This window comes from Nymphaea colorata, unplaced genomic scaffold, assembly GCF_008831285.2.
Source record: "Nymphaea colorata isolate Beijing-Zhang1983 unplaced genomic scaffold, ASM883128v2 scaffold0292, whole genome shotgun sequence".
Taxonomy (NCBI): Eukaryota; Viridiplantae; Streptophyta; class Magnoliopsida; order Nymphaeales; family Nymphaeaceae; genus Nymphaea; species Nymphaea colorata.
The window spans coordinates 7,501-20,547 of record NW_022204798.1 but is presented as its reverse complement, the minus strand read 5'-3'; the positions used below and the strand labels follow the sequence as shown (position 1 = coordinate 20,547).

The 13,047-nt window shown below is 36.2% G+C and overlaps 1 non-coding gene and 1 pseudogene across 1 annotated transcript; one reads left to right on the top strand and one right to left on the bottom strand.

The window, feature by feature from the left end:
* Window positions 1–2,036: 2,036 nt before the first annotated feature.
* LOC126409448 (ATP synthase subunit alpha, chloroplastic-like) lies at window positions 2,037–3,991 on the top strand (annotated as a pseudogene).
* TRNAR-UCU (transfer RNA arginine (anticodon UCU)) lies at window positions 3,733–3,804 on the bottom strand. The gene has a single exon. It is a non-coding gene; the product is annotated as a tRNA-Arg (tRNA).
* Window positions 3,992–13,047: the final 9,056 nt, after the last annotated feature.

Sequence of the window (13,047 nt, the reverse complement as noted above, 5' to 3'; positions counted from 1 at the left end):
TATATAACATTAATAATAACATTAATTATATATAAGAATTCATTGGTTTATTTGATTATATCATTAACCATTTCTTCATTTTTGTTGTGAGGAGCTTACCATGAATCCCCTAATTTCTGCTGCTTCCGTTATTGCTGCTGGATTGGCCGTAGGACTTGCTTCTATTGGACCCGGAGTCGGTCAAGGTACTGCTGCGGGCCAAGCCGTAGAAGGTATTGCTAGACAACCAGAAGCAGAGGGTAAAATACGAGGTACTTTATTGCTTAGTCTGGCTTTTATGGAAGCTTTAACAATTTACGGGCTGGTCGTGGCATTAGCACTTTTATTTGCTAATCCCTTTGTGTAATCCTAGAAACGTGAAAATGTGAAAAATACGTACTTCTTTTCTTGCTTTGGCCCTGCCACTTCGCTTCTTCAAATTATATCAACTCAACACTTCACTCCTACAATCACTTCTTCCTTGATCCAATACTCCGGGGAAGTACTGATTTGAGGAATTAGTGGATCCGCTTCCGCTCGCTTTCTTCTTTCCCGCCCTTAGTCCAATGAATGAGCATTTTCCCTTTTTTATTTATTTTAGGAGGGTATGTCGCAATTGACACGAGACTTGGGACTTCATAAGTGTCTTATCGGGGATCTAAATAAGGAGTGAAGTGATACAAAAAAGGAAATCTTTTTTATTTTGTTAGTCCTATTCCTATCCATAAGATAAGAGGAGAGCATATGAAAAATCTAACCGATTCTTTCGTTTTTTTGGGTCACTGGCCATCCGCCGGGAGTTTCGGGTTTAATACCGATATTTTAGCAACAAATCTAATAAATCTAAGTGTAGTGCTTGGTGTATTGATCTTTTTTGGAAAGGGAGTGTGTGCGAGTTGTGTATTTCAAGAATAGGCTGGAACCAACCAGCTGCACTTTATATTTTGCTATTGTAATCTAATAATAGAGAAAGGTGCACGATCTCAACGAATTACTTCTGAATAAATCAATAAGTCCTATGTAAGAACCATAGCATTTCGTGACTCGTTGGTAAATTGGATTCTCTATTAACCAATAATGTGAGACCATTTAGTTAACATGGTTAAAGCTGAACTGTTTGAAGTCTAAGCACAACACGGTACTCTTTCTACCACTGCGTTAGTACAAGATAAGATGGTTTCAAAATGCATAAATCATTTTGTTGGGAATTTATTTGATATAGAACACTCATATCAATAAAATGATTTGAACCATTGACTGGAAAAACGGGTACCTCGCCCCTTCCTTTTATCTAATGCTGAATCGACGACCTATGTGTATAAAATGAGAAAGAATTCTTTTGGATGTGAAGAAATAAAAGAAACGACTTTGCTGACAATTACAAGTTTTTTTGGTCTGGTCAGAAGAGCCCTCCAGAGATCCTGGGTTTTCTTGTATCAGTTTTTATATCCTGGAATACGAACAGAGAAGAGAGGGTAGGCTCATTAAGAAAGAGATATGGGAATGCCCCATAAGTATAAGTAATTTAATTGAGCGTGAGAGCCAAATGAATCGAAAGATTCATGTTCGGTTCGGGAAGAGATCGTGGAAGTTGTGGAATTGATGGGGAGATAATCTACTTTCATTAAGTGATTTATTAGATAATCGAAAGCAGAGGATTTGAGTACTATTCGCAATTCAGAAGAACTATGCGGAGGAGCCGTTGAGCAGCTTGAAAAAGCACGGGCTCGCTTACAGAAAGTGGAAAGGGAAGCGGAAGAGTTTCGAGTGAATGGATACTCTGAGATAGAACAAGAAAAGATAAATTTGATTAATGCCGCTTATCAGAATTTGGAACAATTAGAAAATTACAAAAACGAAAGCATTCATTTCGAACAACAAAGAGCGATTAATCAGGTCCAACAACGAGTTTCCAACAAGCCTTACAAGGGCTCTAGGAACTCTGAATAATTGTTTGAACGGCGAGTTACATTTACGCACCATCGGTGCTAATATTGGCATACTTGGGGCCATGAAAGAAATAACCGATTAGTCCTTCTACTATAGGATAGGTATTATTTTTCTCCTTTTTGCTTCCTAGAAAGAATTAAGAGATACTAATGGTAACCATTCGAGCCGAAGAAATTAGTAATATTATCCGCGAACGGATTGAGCAATATAATAGAGAAGTAAAGATTGTGAACACTGGTACCGTACTTCAAGTGGGCGACGGCATTGCTCGTATTCATGGTCTTGATGAAGTAATGGCAGGTGAATTAGTAGAGTTTGAAGAGGGTACGATAGGTATTGCTCTGAATTTGGAATCCAATAATGTTGGCGTTGTATTAATGGGTGACGGTTTGATGATACAAGAGGGTAGTTCCGTGAAAGCAACAGGACGAATTGCTCAGATACCGGTGAGTGAGGCTTATTTGGGTCGTGTTATAAATGCCCTAGCTAAACCTATTGATGGGAGGGGTGAAATTTTAGCTTCTGAATATCGGTTAATTGAGTCTCCCGCTCCAGGTATTATTTCGAGACGTTCCGTATATGAGCCTCTTCAAACGGGGCTTATTGCTATTGATTCGATGATCCCTATAGGACGCGGTCAGCGAGAATTAATTATTGGGGACAGACAGACCGGTAAAACAGCAGTAGCTACAGATACTATTCTCAATCAAAAAGGTCAAAATGTAATATGCGTTTATGTAGCTATTGGTCAAAAAGCATCTTCCGTGGCTCAGGTAGTGACTACTTTCCAGGAACGGGGAGCAATGGAATACACCATTGTGGTAGCGGAAACAGCGGATTCGCCTGCTACATTACAATACCTCGCTCCTTATACAGGAGCCGCTCTGGCTGAATATTTTATGTACCGTCAACGACATACCTTAATAATTTATGATGATCTCTCCAAACAAGCACAATCTTATCGCCAAATGTCCCTTCTATTAAGAAGACCACCTGGTCGCGAAGCTTATCCAGGAGACGTTTTTATTTGCATTCCCGCCTTTTGGAAAGAGCCGCTAAACTAAGTTCTCGTTTAGGCGAAGGAAGTATGACTGCTTTACCAATAGTTGAGACTCAATCTGGGACGTTTCGGCTTATATTCCCACTAATGTCATTTCCATTACAGATGGGCAAATCTTCTTATCCGCGGATTTATTCAATGCTGGAATCCGTCCAGCTATTAATGTGGGTATTTCCGTCTCCAGAGTAGGATCCGCAGCTCAAATTAAAGCCATGAAACAAGTAGCCGGCAAATTAAAATTAGAATTGGCTCAATTTGCAGAGTTAGAAGCCTTTGCGCAATTCGCTTCCGATCTAGATAAAGCTACTCAGAATCAATTGGCAAGAGGTCAACGATTACGGGAGTTGCTCAAACAATCCCAATCATCCCCTCTCGCGGTGGATGAACAGATAGTTACTATTTATACCGGAACGAATGGATATCTTGATCAATTAGAAATTGGACAGGTAAAGAAATTTATTGTTCAGTTACGTACCCATTTAAGAACAAATAAGCCTCAGTTACAAGAAATCATATCTTCTACCAAGGTATTCACCGAGCAAGCGGAAGCCCTTTGAAAGAGGCTATTCAGGAGCAGATGGAACTATTTCTACTTCAGGAACAAACATAAAGAAATTGGTTATTTCATTTGGTAGAGTCTCTTAGTACGACATAAATTGTTGAGAAAAGAAATGGCTCTGATTCGAATCATTCCAAATATGTTTCTTGGAATAGCAATCCAAACAAAATAGATGTAAATAAATTGCGTCCAATAGGATTTGAACCTATACCAAAGGTTTAGAAGACCTCTGTCCTATCCATTAGACAATGGACGCTTCTCGTCCCGATTCTCTTCTTTCTGATTCCTCCTTTCCATTCCCTGTTTGGATAAAAACAGAAACAATCAGATTGTATGCGTCTTAGGGAATAAAGACGCATATTAAAATCAATGATGGATGTATTATGATTCATATCGAGCGGGTAGCGGGAATCGAACCCGCATCGTTAGCTTGGAAGGCTAGGGTTATAGTCGACGTCGATTCATCACTATTAACGTCTCTAATTCAAAACCGAACATGAAACTTTGGTTTCATTCGGCTCCTTTATGGAATAAAGGATAGATTCCCCGATTTAGGGCGTAAAGTAACCTAAACGAAAAAATTGACGATGTATGATATTAGTATGGAAATGGAAAGGTATGGAAATCAAAGAAGGAAGTCATAGCAAATCGGAATAAGAAAAATTCGATCCATAACACCTATGTCAGCTTTTCTGTCTGAATGTATCCAAAGCTATTCGCTTTCTAGATGATCCCTCTAGAGGAGGGTATTATAAAAACCCTTCTAGTTACTTCGTTCCCTATTTCTACTGACATGAATCCTTAGGAAAAGAATCTTATTTCTACCGAGCTGAAACAATATATGCCGATGGCCCCGGTAAACCGAAGTCACCGTTTAATAGCTATTTGGCTTCAATCTCCCCTTTACAAAAATCGAAGATCTAGTTACGATTAGAAATACACTTTTGTATCTTCATCCATGGATCTTTTACTCATACTTATCTAATTCTAATTGGAAAACTCAAAAATTATGCTTCGCAATTCCATAATCCCAGTTTTTGGATGCAAATCGCGAAAATTATATTCTTCCCCAATTGTGGCATTGATAGGAAAGGGTTAAACCCTTATAAGAAATAAAGTTTTTGATCGGAATATGAATGTATCAAACCGAAAGAACCCTTAACTATTTCAGTTGGTAATAGAACGAATCACACTTTTACCACTAAACTATACCCGCTACATTGTGATTATTGTATAGGAATGGCCCATTTGTCGAACAAGGAGATGAGGCGCGATCAAGATATTGTGAATATTAGAGTGCTGACATGCCCTGTCTCCGGGATACTTGATGAAATAGGGCAAGAGGATAAATAAAAAACCTTTTGTTTTGCTGTAGAAGTCGTTACTCAGAGGTCCGATAGAATCGGCGAGGTTGGAACAGAAAAATAAGTTTGTGCAATAATATATATAGTTAAGTTATAGTTTATAGTTCCATTTTTTTTTTGCTCAAGTTTATTTAAACAAAACAAAGCTTGTCTCTTGAGTACTTGAGGAACATACATACGCTTTCCCATTCCAATAAAAAAAAGCAACGATGAATCAAAGGAAAAATAAGGAAATAACAATATAATAAATTTCCTTCATATCATAGAAATCGAAATAGCTCTTGTTGCTGCTTCAACTCAATAACATATTGAGTTTTCCAATTTCTCATTTTAGGTTAGGTTGAAAAGGGGGAATGGCCTGGCCAGTGCCTAGCCAGGCCGGGAGAACAAAAGAATAACCTTTCGAACGAAATAAAATCAAAGAGGGATCTTTTTTCCTTTTTTCCTTTAGAGATACCTGTTTTGAATGGTTGTATAAATAGGATTTCTTATAAAATTCATATATATCTCTAGAATAAAGAAAAAGAAATATGAATCTTTACTTCACACGTCGTGTCACATATGAATTATTCATTTTTTTTTTTTCAATTTGGAGAGATGGCTGAGTGGACTAAAGCGGCAGATGCTAATCTGTTGTACGAGCTATTCGTACCGAGGGTTCGAATCCCTCTCTCTCCGTTCCTACGCTCACTTGATATTTATCTTTCTCATTCTATAAACCCCGAGTCCCTTTGGTTTGGTTGGATTGATGATTTCATTTAAATAAATGAAATGTATGGAATAGATAAAATTTTAAGTTAAGAAGATGGATTTAGAAACCAAACCAAAAAAGGAAAGAAAAAATCTATTATTCTTTATTCTTCGCGTCCAGGATTACGTCCTGGGTCATTAGACAGGAATCCGAAGATGAAGAGCGAAACAAAGAATATCACCACCGTATAAACGAACAGTTTGAGAGTAAGCATTACAAATCTCCAAGACCTGTTGGGGAGAAAAAGGGAATAGATTCTCAACCTTTGTACCATCTCATTTTTGATACCAAGAAACGAAGTGGTTTTTAGAAAAGAAAGGAATTAACAGGAATTCAATTCATTTGTATTGTAATAAAATAAGGTTCTGATTCCTTCGTTACCAAAAAAAAGAATCTCGTCATACCTACAATGCGATTTGTTGATATTGCATTGCGGGGCTCAGAATACCGTATGCGCTCCATGGATGGAGGGTCAGAATGAGGAAATGAGGTGATCCGGATTCACGGAGTCTATTGAAGAATGTTCAATGTTTGAATCGAGGGTTCTTGTCTTAATGCACTACTTATCTCATCTTTCTTGGTAAAATTGGTAAAATATTTTTTTTTTTTTTTGAATAAGTCATGAATCTTTCTAGAACAGTATCAAGGATCTCATCGAAAACTTACAGCAGCTTGCCACACAAAGGCTAAGAGAAAAAGAGCACAGGTATGACCGGCATAAAATCCACGATTGGTTCAAAAAAGCATAAGCCTCGGGCAATTTTGCGAAGAAAAACCCACTCGGCTGAAGGGCAGAATTAAGACAGATACAGATTAAACTAAAGATATTAGGCATAACAAATATTTTGTTCTTAGAATAATATCATTTTTATTGAGTTATTTCTTGAAGGGAAAAAATCAAGAAAGAGGGTAGGTAAAAAAGTCCTTCTTTCTTTGAATTCCCCCAATCAAAGATCCTTCAATTGTCAAATTGAATTATACGGAATCATACTTTCATACAATATCTTAATTATCTTAATTTAATTATATGTAATGATCAATGAATTTAGTTTTATTCCGGATTTACACGTGTCGAATCTCAGCAACAACTTCTTTCTTCCATAGATACTGGGCTGGAATTGACGAACACCCGATACCAATATTAATGTATATTCGTGTTTGAATAGAAACATAAATGGGCGTGGCCAAGCGGTAAGGCAACGGGTTTTGGTCCTGTTACTCGGAGGTTCGAATCCTTCCGTCCCAGATTAATTCCATCTTAACTCAACAAATATTATTTGTTCTCTTTAATCATCTAAATTTCTATTTAGGAGGTTCATGTTGGATACAATGTAATCGTAATCTATTCTTTATTTCTAGTTTTTTCTTTCTAGTTTGGTTTTAATGTAATGATTTTTTAATGTTAATGATTCTTTCTGAATTAGACTTTACCTTTCTATTCTGTATTCTGTTTCCTACACACGGAATTCACTTTCAATGACTGACACACGTATGAAAAATCCATGATTTGGTATAGGCGTGGGGGAGCATAGACATAGATCCGTTGAAAAGATATTTTTTTGATTTAATTCAAAATTGGATTATTCAGTCTATGTCCGTACCGTTCATATTGGAGTTGGTTAGTCAAAAGAAACTTTATGCTTGAATCCAGAAAATTCTGATTCCTGCATGATCCATTCTGAGTCGAAATGTGAAAGAAACCTCTTCTATCTTCTAACTTGAATTAATGGTAAAGCAGATATGGTAATCGTATCTCATTTAATAATTATCCCAATTGAGAATTCATTTTATTTGGATTCTAATGAGGGTTCGAGTTCGTGGTACCAATTCCATCAACGGGATTCGAGTTCCTAAGACTGGACTCAAATGAAAAAATGGGAATAAAAACGGATCTGGACCTTTTTGTTTTGCACTTATACGTGTCTGGTACTGGTATAGCACGCAGCTTACACAGCTTATAAGAAAGAAGATTCTTTTGTTGGTTGACCGGGTATGCATGATTCATAATATAATCCAGATGAAATGTTTTTAGATATGTGATGTGCTGATCAACAATGGAAGGTATCAATTGAAATATCTGTGGCTATTCCCGATTTCATCAACAAACAATCAAGTTCAATAGGAATAGATGCATTGTATTGTACCCAATTTGCATCTGGTTCTAATGAACTGATGAATAATGGAATTGTAAATCCATTGGTAGGCAGAATCGCGGATTTAATTTACTTGACTTTATCGAACGACTCTGGAAGCAAAAAAGCAGAATATGCCGAAAGAAGCATGCCACCCTTTTGTATTGTTATTGTTCTATTTCAGTAAGAACAAACAACAAACAGTCTTTGGTTTCGGTCAGAAATTTCTGTGATGCCTTAAAATATCCACGATTACCCGCGGTAACAGCTGTATATATAACATAACCCGATGGATACCAAAAGATCATGCTGCTTTGATTCTGATATTCTCAATCAGATTCAAGAATGAATCGAGGACGTTCACTTTATCTTATTTACTTTACTGTGTCTTTTTTATTCATTTTTTGACTTTTACTATATTTCTTATTATGTTTGATGCTCATGAACAAAGAAATGAAATTAGTTTTAGATTTTGTTTCTCGTCCCATTTATCTGGTTTAGACAGTTGATCTGGTTTAGACAGTTGATGATTTAAGGAAAAGCAAAATTAAATTTCATGTTATTATGATGATCAAAATGATCAAATTGACGTCTAAGAGATATCCGTAATTACAGTTATTCGTTGTGATTGCACAGACTTGCTGATTGATTCAGAGATCAAATTGAGTCTTTACGGAAGAACTGCTTTCCACCAATAGCAATGATGGCAAAGTACGAGATTTTTTTATGTGAAACCATTTTTCATGAATCCTTGATACTCGATGAAGTCTGAGATTAGTTAATTTATCATTTACCATCAAACCACTTTGGCCCTTTCTGGTTCATTGGAATGGCTTAATCAGTTACTAACTCATTCTTTTCCGGTATTGGAAATCCAATTAAAGATCTTTAGTTTAGCTTAGTCGTTCGAGCAAGAATTGGCTCATTTCACTCATGACTGATTGTCACAAATGATCAGGTTGTTAACTAACTTCTTGTTTATTCGTCTTTCTTATAAATGGTGAAATAAATGATTCATACGCTAGAATCAGGGGCAAACTGGATACTTGTTAGATATACATATGCGTCCATGGAGAATATTAAAAAATAGAATAAAAGATCAATCAATGACTATTCATGATTTAATTCCATATTGAATCAATCCCGTACCGATTCCGAATTATAGGAATTTTGTTATGGTAAAACTTCGTTTGAAACGATGTGGTAGAAGGCAACGTGCGACTTGAATGACATGATCGGCTGTGGATTTTTACATCCATCATCTTCAATGAGGATGCTCTTGGCTCGACATATTTGTTCTGTTTCACCATTACTCCACGATGTTGGGTTGTAATGTAAATAAAATAGTACATGATGGAGCTCGAGAATAAATGATTATCAGAGGCAGGATCTAGGGTTAGTGCCAATTAATAATTTGGAACGACTTCGTAAGTATATCTTCGATATAGAAAAGGTCAAATTGGACCGACTTTTCTATAAAAAAAAAGTTTGCTGTAATTGGTGAGACTATTTCGATGATAAAGAAGTGTATCACAGGGGAATTAATGGAATTGAATCGTTCGTATGATTCTTCGACGTAAAGAAATAGCCAAAAGGTATGTTGCTGCCGTTCCGGAAGATTAAAGATCACCGAAGTAATGTCTAAACCTAATGATTCAAGGATAAGTGATTCCAAAACAAGAAAACACCATTTTCAATGATTGTCTCAATCAAGTGGATTGGATCATAATAAGTAAGAAATGGAAATATATTCCAGACGAGACAAAAAAGGGTTATAGACCGCTCAATAAATATTTATTTAAGGATTTTTAAGGATTTCTTTTTAGTCCTTTGAGAATTACCCAACTTGAGTTATGAGGACGAATGATATTTTTATTTTATAGGAAGGAAGAAGGAAAAAAGACGACTTCAATCATAATTTAATTGATGATTTCAAGGATCCGTTTGCTATAGATTTATATCCATCAATTTTAATCATTCTTTCTCGAGCCGTATGAGGAGAAAACTTCCTATACGTTTCCAGGGGGGGGGGTATTGCCCATCGATCTATCCCAATGAGCCACCTATCGAATCATTGCAATTGATGTCAGATCCCGAAGAGAGGGAAGAGATCTTCGGAAAGTAGGCTTTTACGACCCGATAAAGAATCAAACTTATTTAAATGTTCCTGCTATTCTATATTTCCTTGAAAAGGAGCTCAACCCACGGGAACTGTTCATGATATTTCAAAAAAGGCAGAGGTATTTAAGGAACTTCGAGTTAATCAAACAAAATGAAATTAATGAAATCAAAAGATGGACCGGTATAGTAGCTAGTTCTAGTTTTGTTTAATTGTTTCTTCGCCACTCTCTTGCTATATTCATACCTATTCGCTATTGTTCCTATATGGTTTGAGATAATGTAAGGACAAAGAATGACAAAGAATCTCTTTGTCTTTTATATTTATATGAATATGAGAGGGATAGAAAAAGGATTATATTATATGTCATAACTGAAATCCATGAAATTATGGGATTACCATTAATCTGATGGTTTCCTTGGGACTCCCTCACCTCAAGAAACAAGAGGTGAATCTTGGGGCCTATAGTGATAGTGAATAAATACGATATTCTTTTTTACCTACTTCTTCTTTACTTCACTTCATTTTCATTTCTTGTAGTGCCAATCTAACACAAGGCCTTATCTTATTTATATTTAGTTTATTTATTGTATTTTGTTTGATTTGATTTCCCAATATTTCGTTTGTATTGACAATGGTCTCTCGAACGAATAGAATACAATAGAATTCGATCGTAGATAAATCGATCTATTCTTGCGGTTCATAGGTTTGGTTTTTTACTTCATTCAAAGGATTGGTTTGAGGATCGTCTGTGACACAGGAAGTCTTTTTTTTTATTTACTAAAGCTATACTTATCTGTGAATCTGCTCTTCTTTATTGTATAGATTTTTTAGAATCATAGTTTCTTCTAAACTTGCTGTTATTCTTATGCTTATGTTAGTTCAATGTTTTGACTTGACTGGTTCCGGTAATTTTGACTTGACTGGTTCCGGTAATCAAATCTCTTGATTTTTATTTCGATCGTAATTAGATCCTTATCTGGGTTGCTAACTCAACGGTAGAGTACTCGGCTTTTAAGTGCGGCTATGATCTTTTACACATTTGGATGAAGCGGATTCGTCCATACCATCGGTAGAGTTTGTAAGACCACGACTGATCCTGAAAGGGAATGAATGGAAAAAACAGCATGTCGTATCAATGGATAACTCTGAGAATACTTCATTCTTATCTGGTCATATCAGATCGGTAAAAAATGTCCTTTTGATTCTTAGCTAGAACGGTTCAAAATTCATTCACAGTTGGGTCAAGTGAATAAATGGATAGAGCTATATGGCTCCAATTATAAGGAAAAACCAAAAGCAACGAGTTTCCGTTCTTATCTGAATTCGAACGAATACCCGATCTAATTAGACGTTAAAAATATATTAGTGCCTGATGCGGGAAAGGCTCTCCTGCGAGTGGATCATTGATTCCTTTAAAAAAAAATCCTAACTATTCACTGTTCTCCATTAGTTACTGGAGTGTAACCAAATGTGTATAAGAAACGGTGTACTGATAAATATAACTCATTCCAAAGTCAGAAGAGCGATCGGGTTGCAAAAATAAAGGATTTCTAATACACAATCTCTTGTAACTATACCCAAACACGAACGAGTTGGATGGAAAAGAGAGGATGCGTTGATTAGACGTCTGTCTCCAGGTATATCAGTTTTATGATATACCTTGTTAGGACCATATCGCACTATGTATTGATTATTTAATAACCCAAGAAATCCTCCCCCGCATGCGGTTCAAGTTTCATTGCAAACAAATGGATAAATTGCAAGACGAATTGCAAGGCTATTTAGAAATAGATAGATACCGGAAACAGCGCTTCTTATATCCACTTCTTTTTCGGGAGTATATCTATGCACTTGCTCATGATCATGGTTTAAATAGTTCGATTTTTATGAACCCACGGAAAATTTAGGTTATGACAATGACAATAAATCTAGTTCACTAATTGTGAAACGCTTAATTACTCGACTGCATCAACAGAATCATTTGACCATTTCGGTTAATGATTCTAGGTTCGTTGGGCCCAACAGGAGTTTTATTCTCAAACGATACCAGAGGGTTTTGCAGGAATTATGGAAATTCCATTCTCGGTGCGATTAGTATCTTCCCTAGAAAGAGAAAGAATAGCAAATATCAGTATCAGAATTTACGATCTATTCATTCAATATTTCCCTTTTTAGAGGACAAATTATCACATTTATATTATGTTTCAGATATACTAATACCCTACCCAATCCATCTGGAAATCTTGCTTCAAACTCTCCGCACTCGGATACGAGATGCTCCTTCTTTGCATTTATTGAGATGTTTTCTACACGAGCATCATAATTGGAATAGCCTTATTACTTCAAATAAATCCATTTCCATTTTTTCAAAGGAAAATCAAAGATTATTCTTGTTCTTGTATAATTCTCATGTATATGAATGCGAATCCGTATTAGTTTTCCTTCGTAAACAATCCTCTCATTTACGGTCAATATCTTCTCTAGCCTTTCTTGAGAGAACACATTTTTATGGAAAAATAAAACATCTTGTAGTGACGCCTCGTAATGATTCTCAAAGGACCCTGCCCTCTGGTTCTTCAAGGAACCTTTGATGCATTATGTTAGGTATCAAGGAAAATCAATTATGGCTTCAAGGTGTACTAATTTACTGATGAAGAAATGGAAATATTACCTTGTCAATTTCTGGCAATGTCATTTTCACTTATGGTCTCAACCGGGTAGGATCCATATAAATGAATTATCCAATCATTCTTCTCTTTTCTGGGCTATCTTTCAGGTGTACGACTAACGCCTTGGGTGATAAGGAGTCAAATGCTAGAGAATTCATTTATGATCGATACTGCTATTAAGAGATTCGATACAATAGTCCCAATTTTTCCTCTGATTGGATCGTTGGTTAAAGCAAATTCTGTAACGTATCAGGGTATCCTATTAGTAAGTCAGTCTGGGCCGATTCGTCGGATTCTGATATTATTGCTCGATTCGGGTGGATATGCAGAAATCTCTCTCATTATCACAGCGGATCCTCAAAAAACACAGTTTGTGTCGAATAAAGTATATACTTCGACTTTCGTGTGCTAGAACTCTAGCTCGTAAACATAAAAGTACGGTACGCGCAATCTGTAAGAGA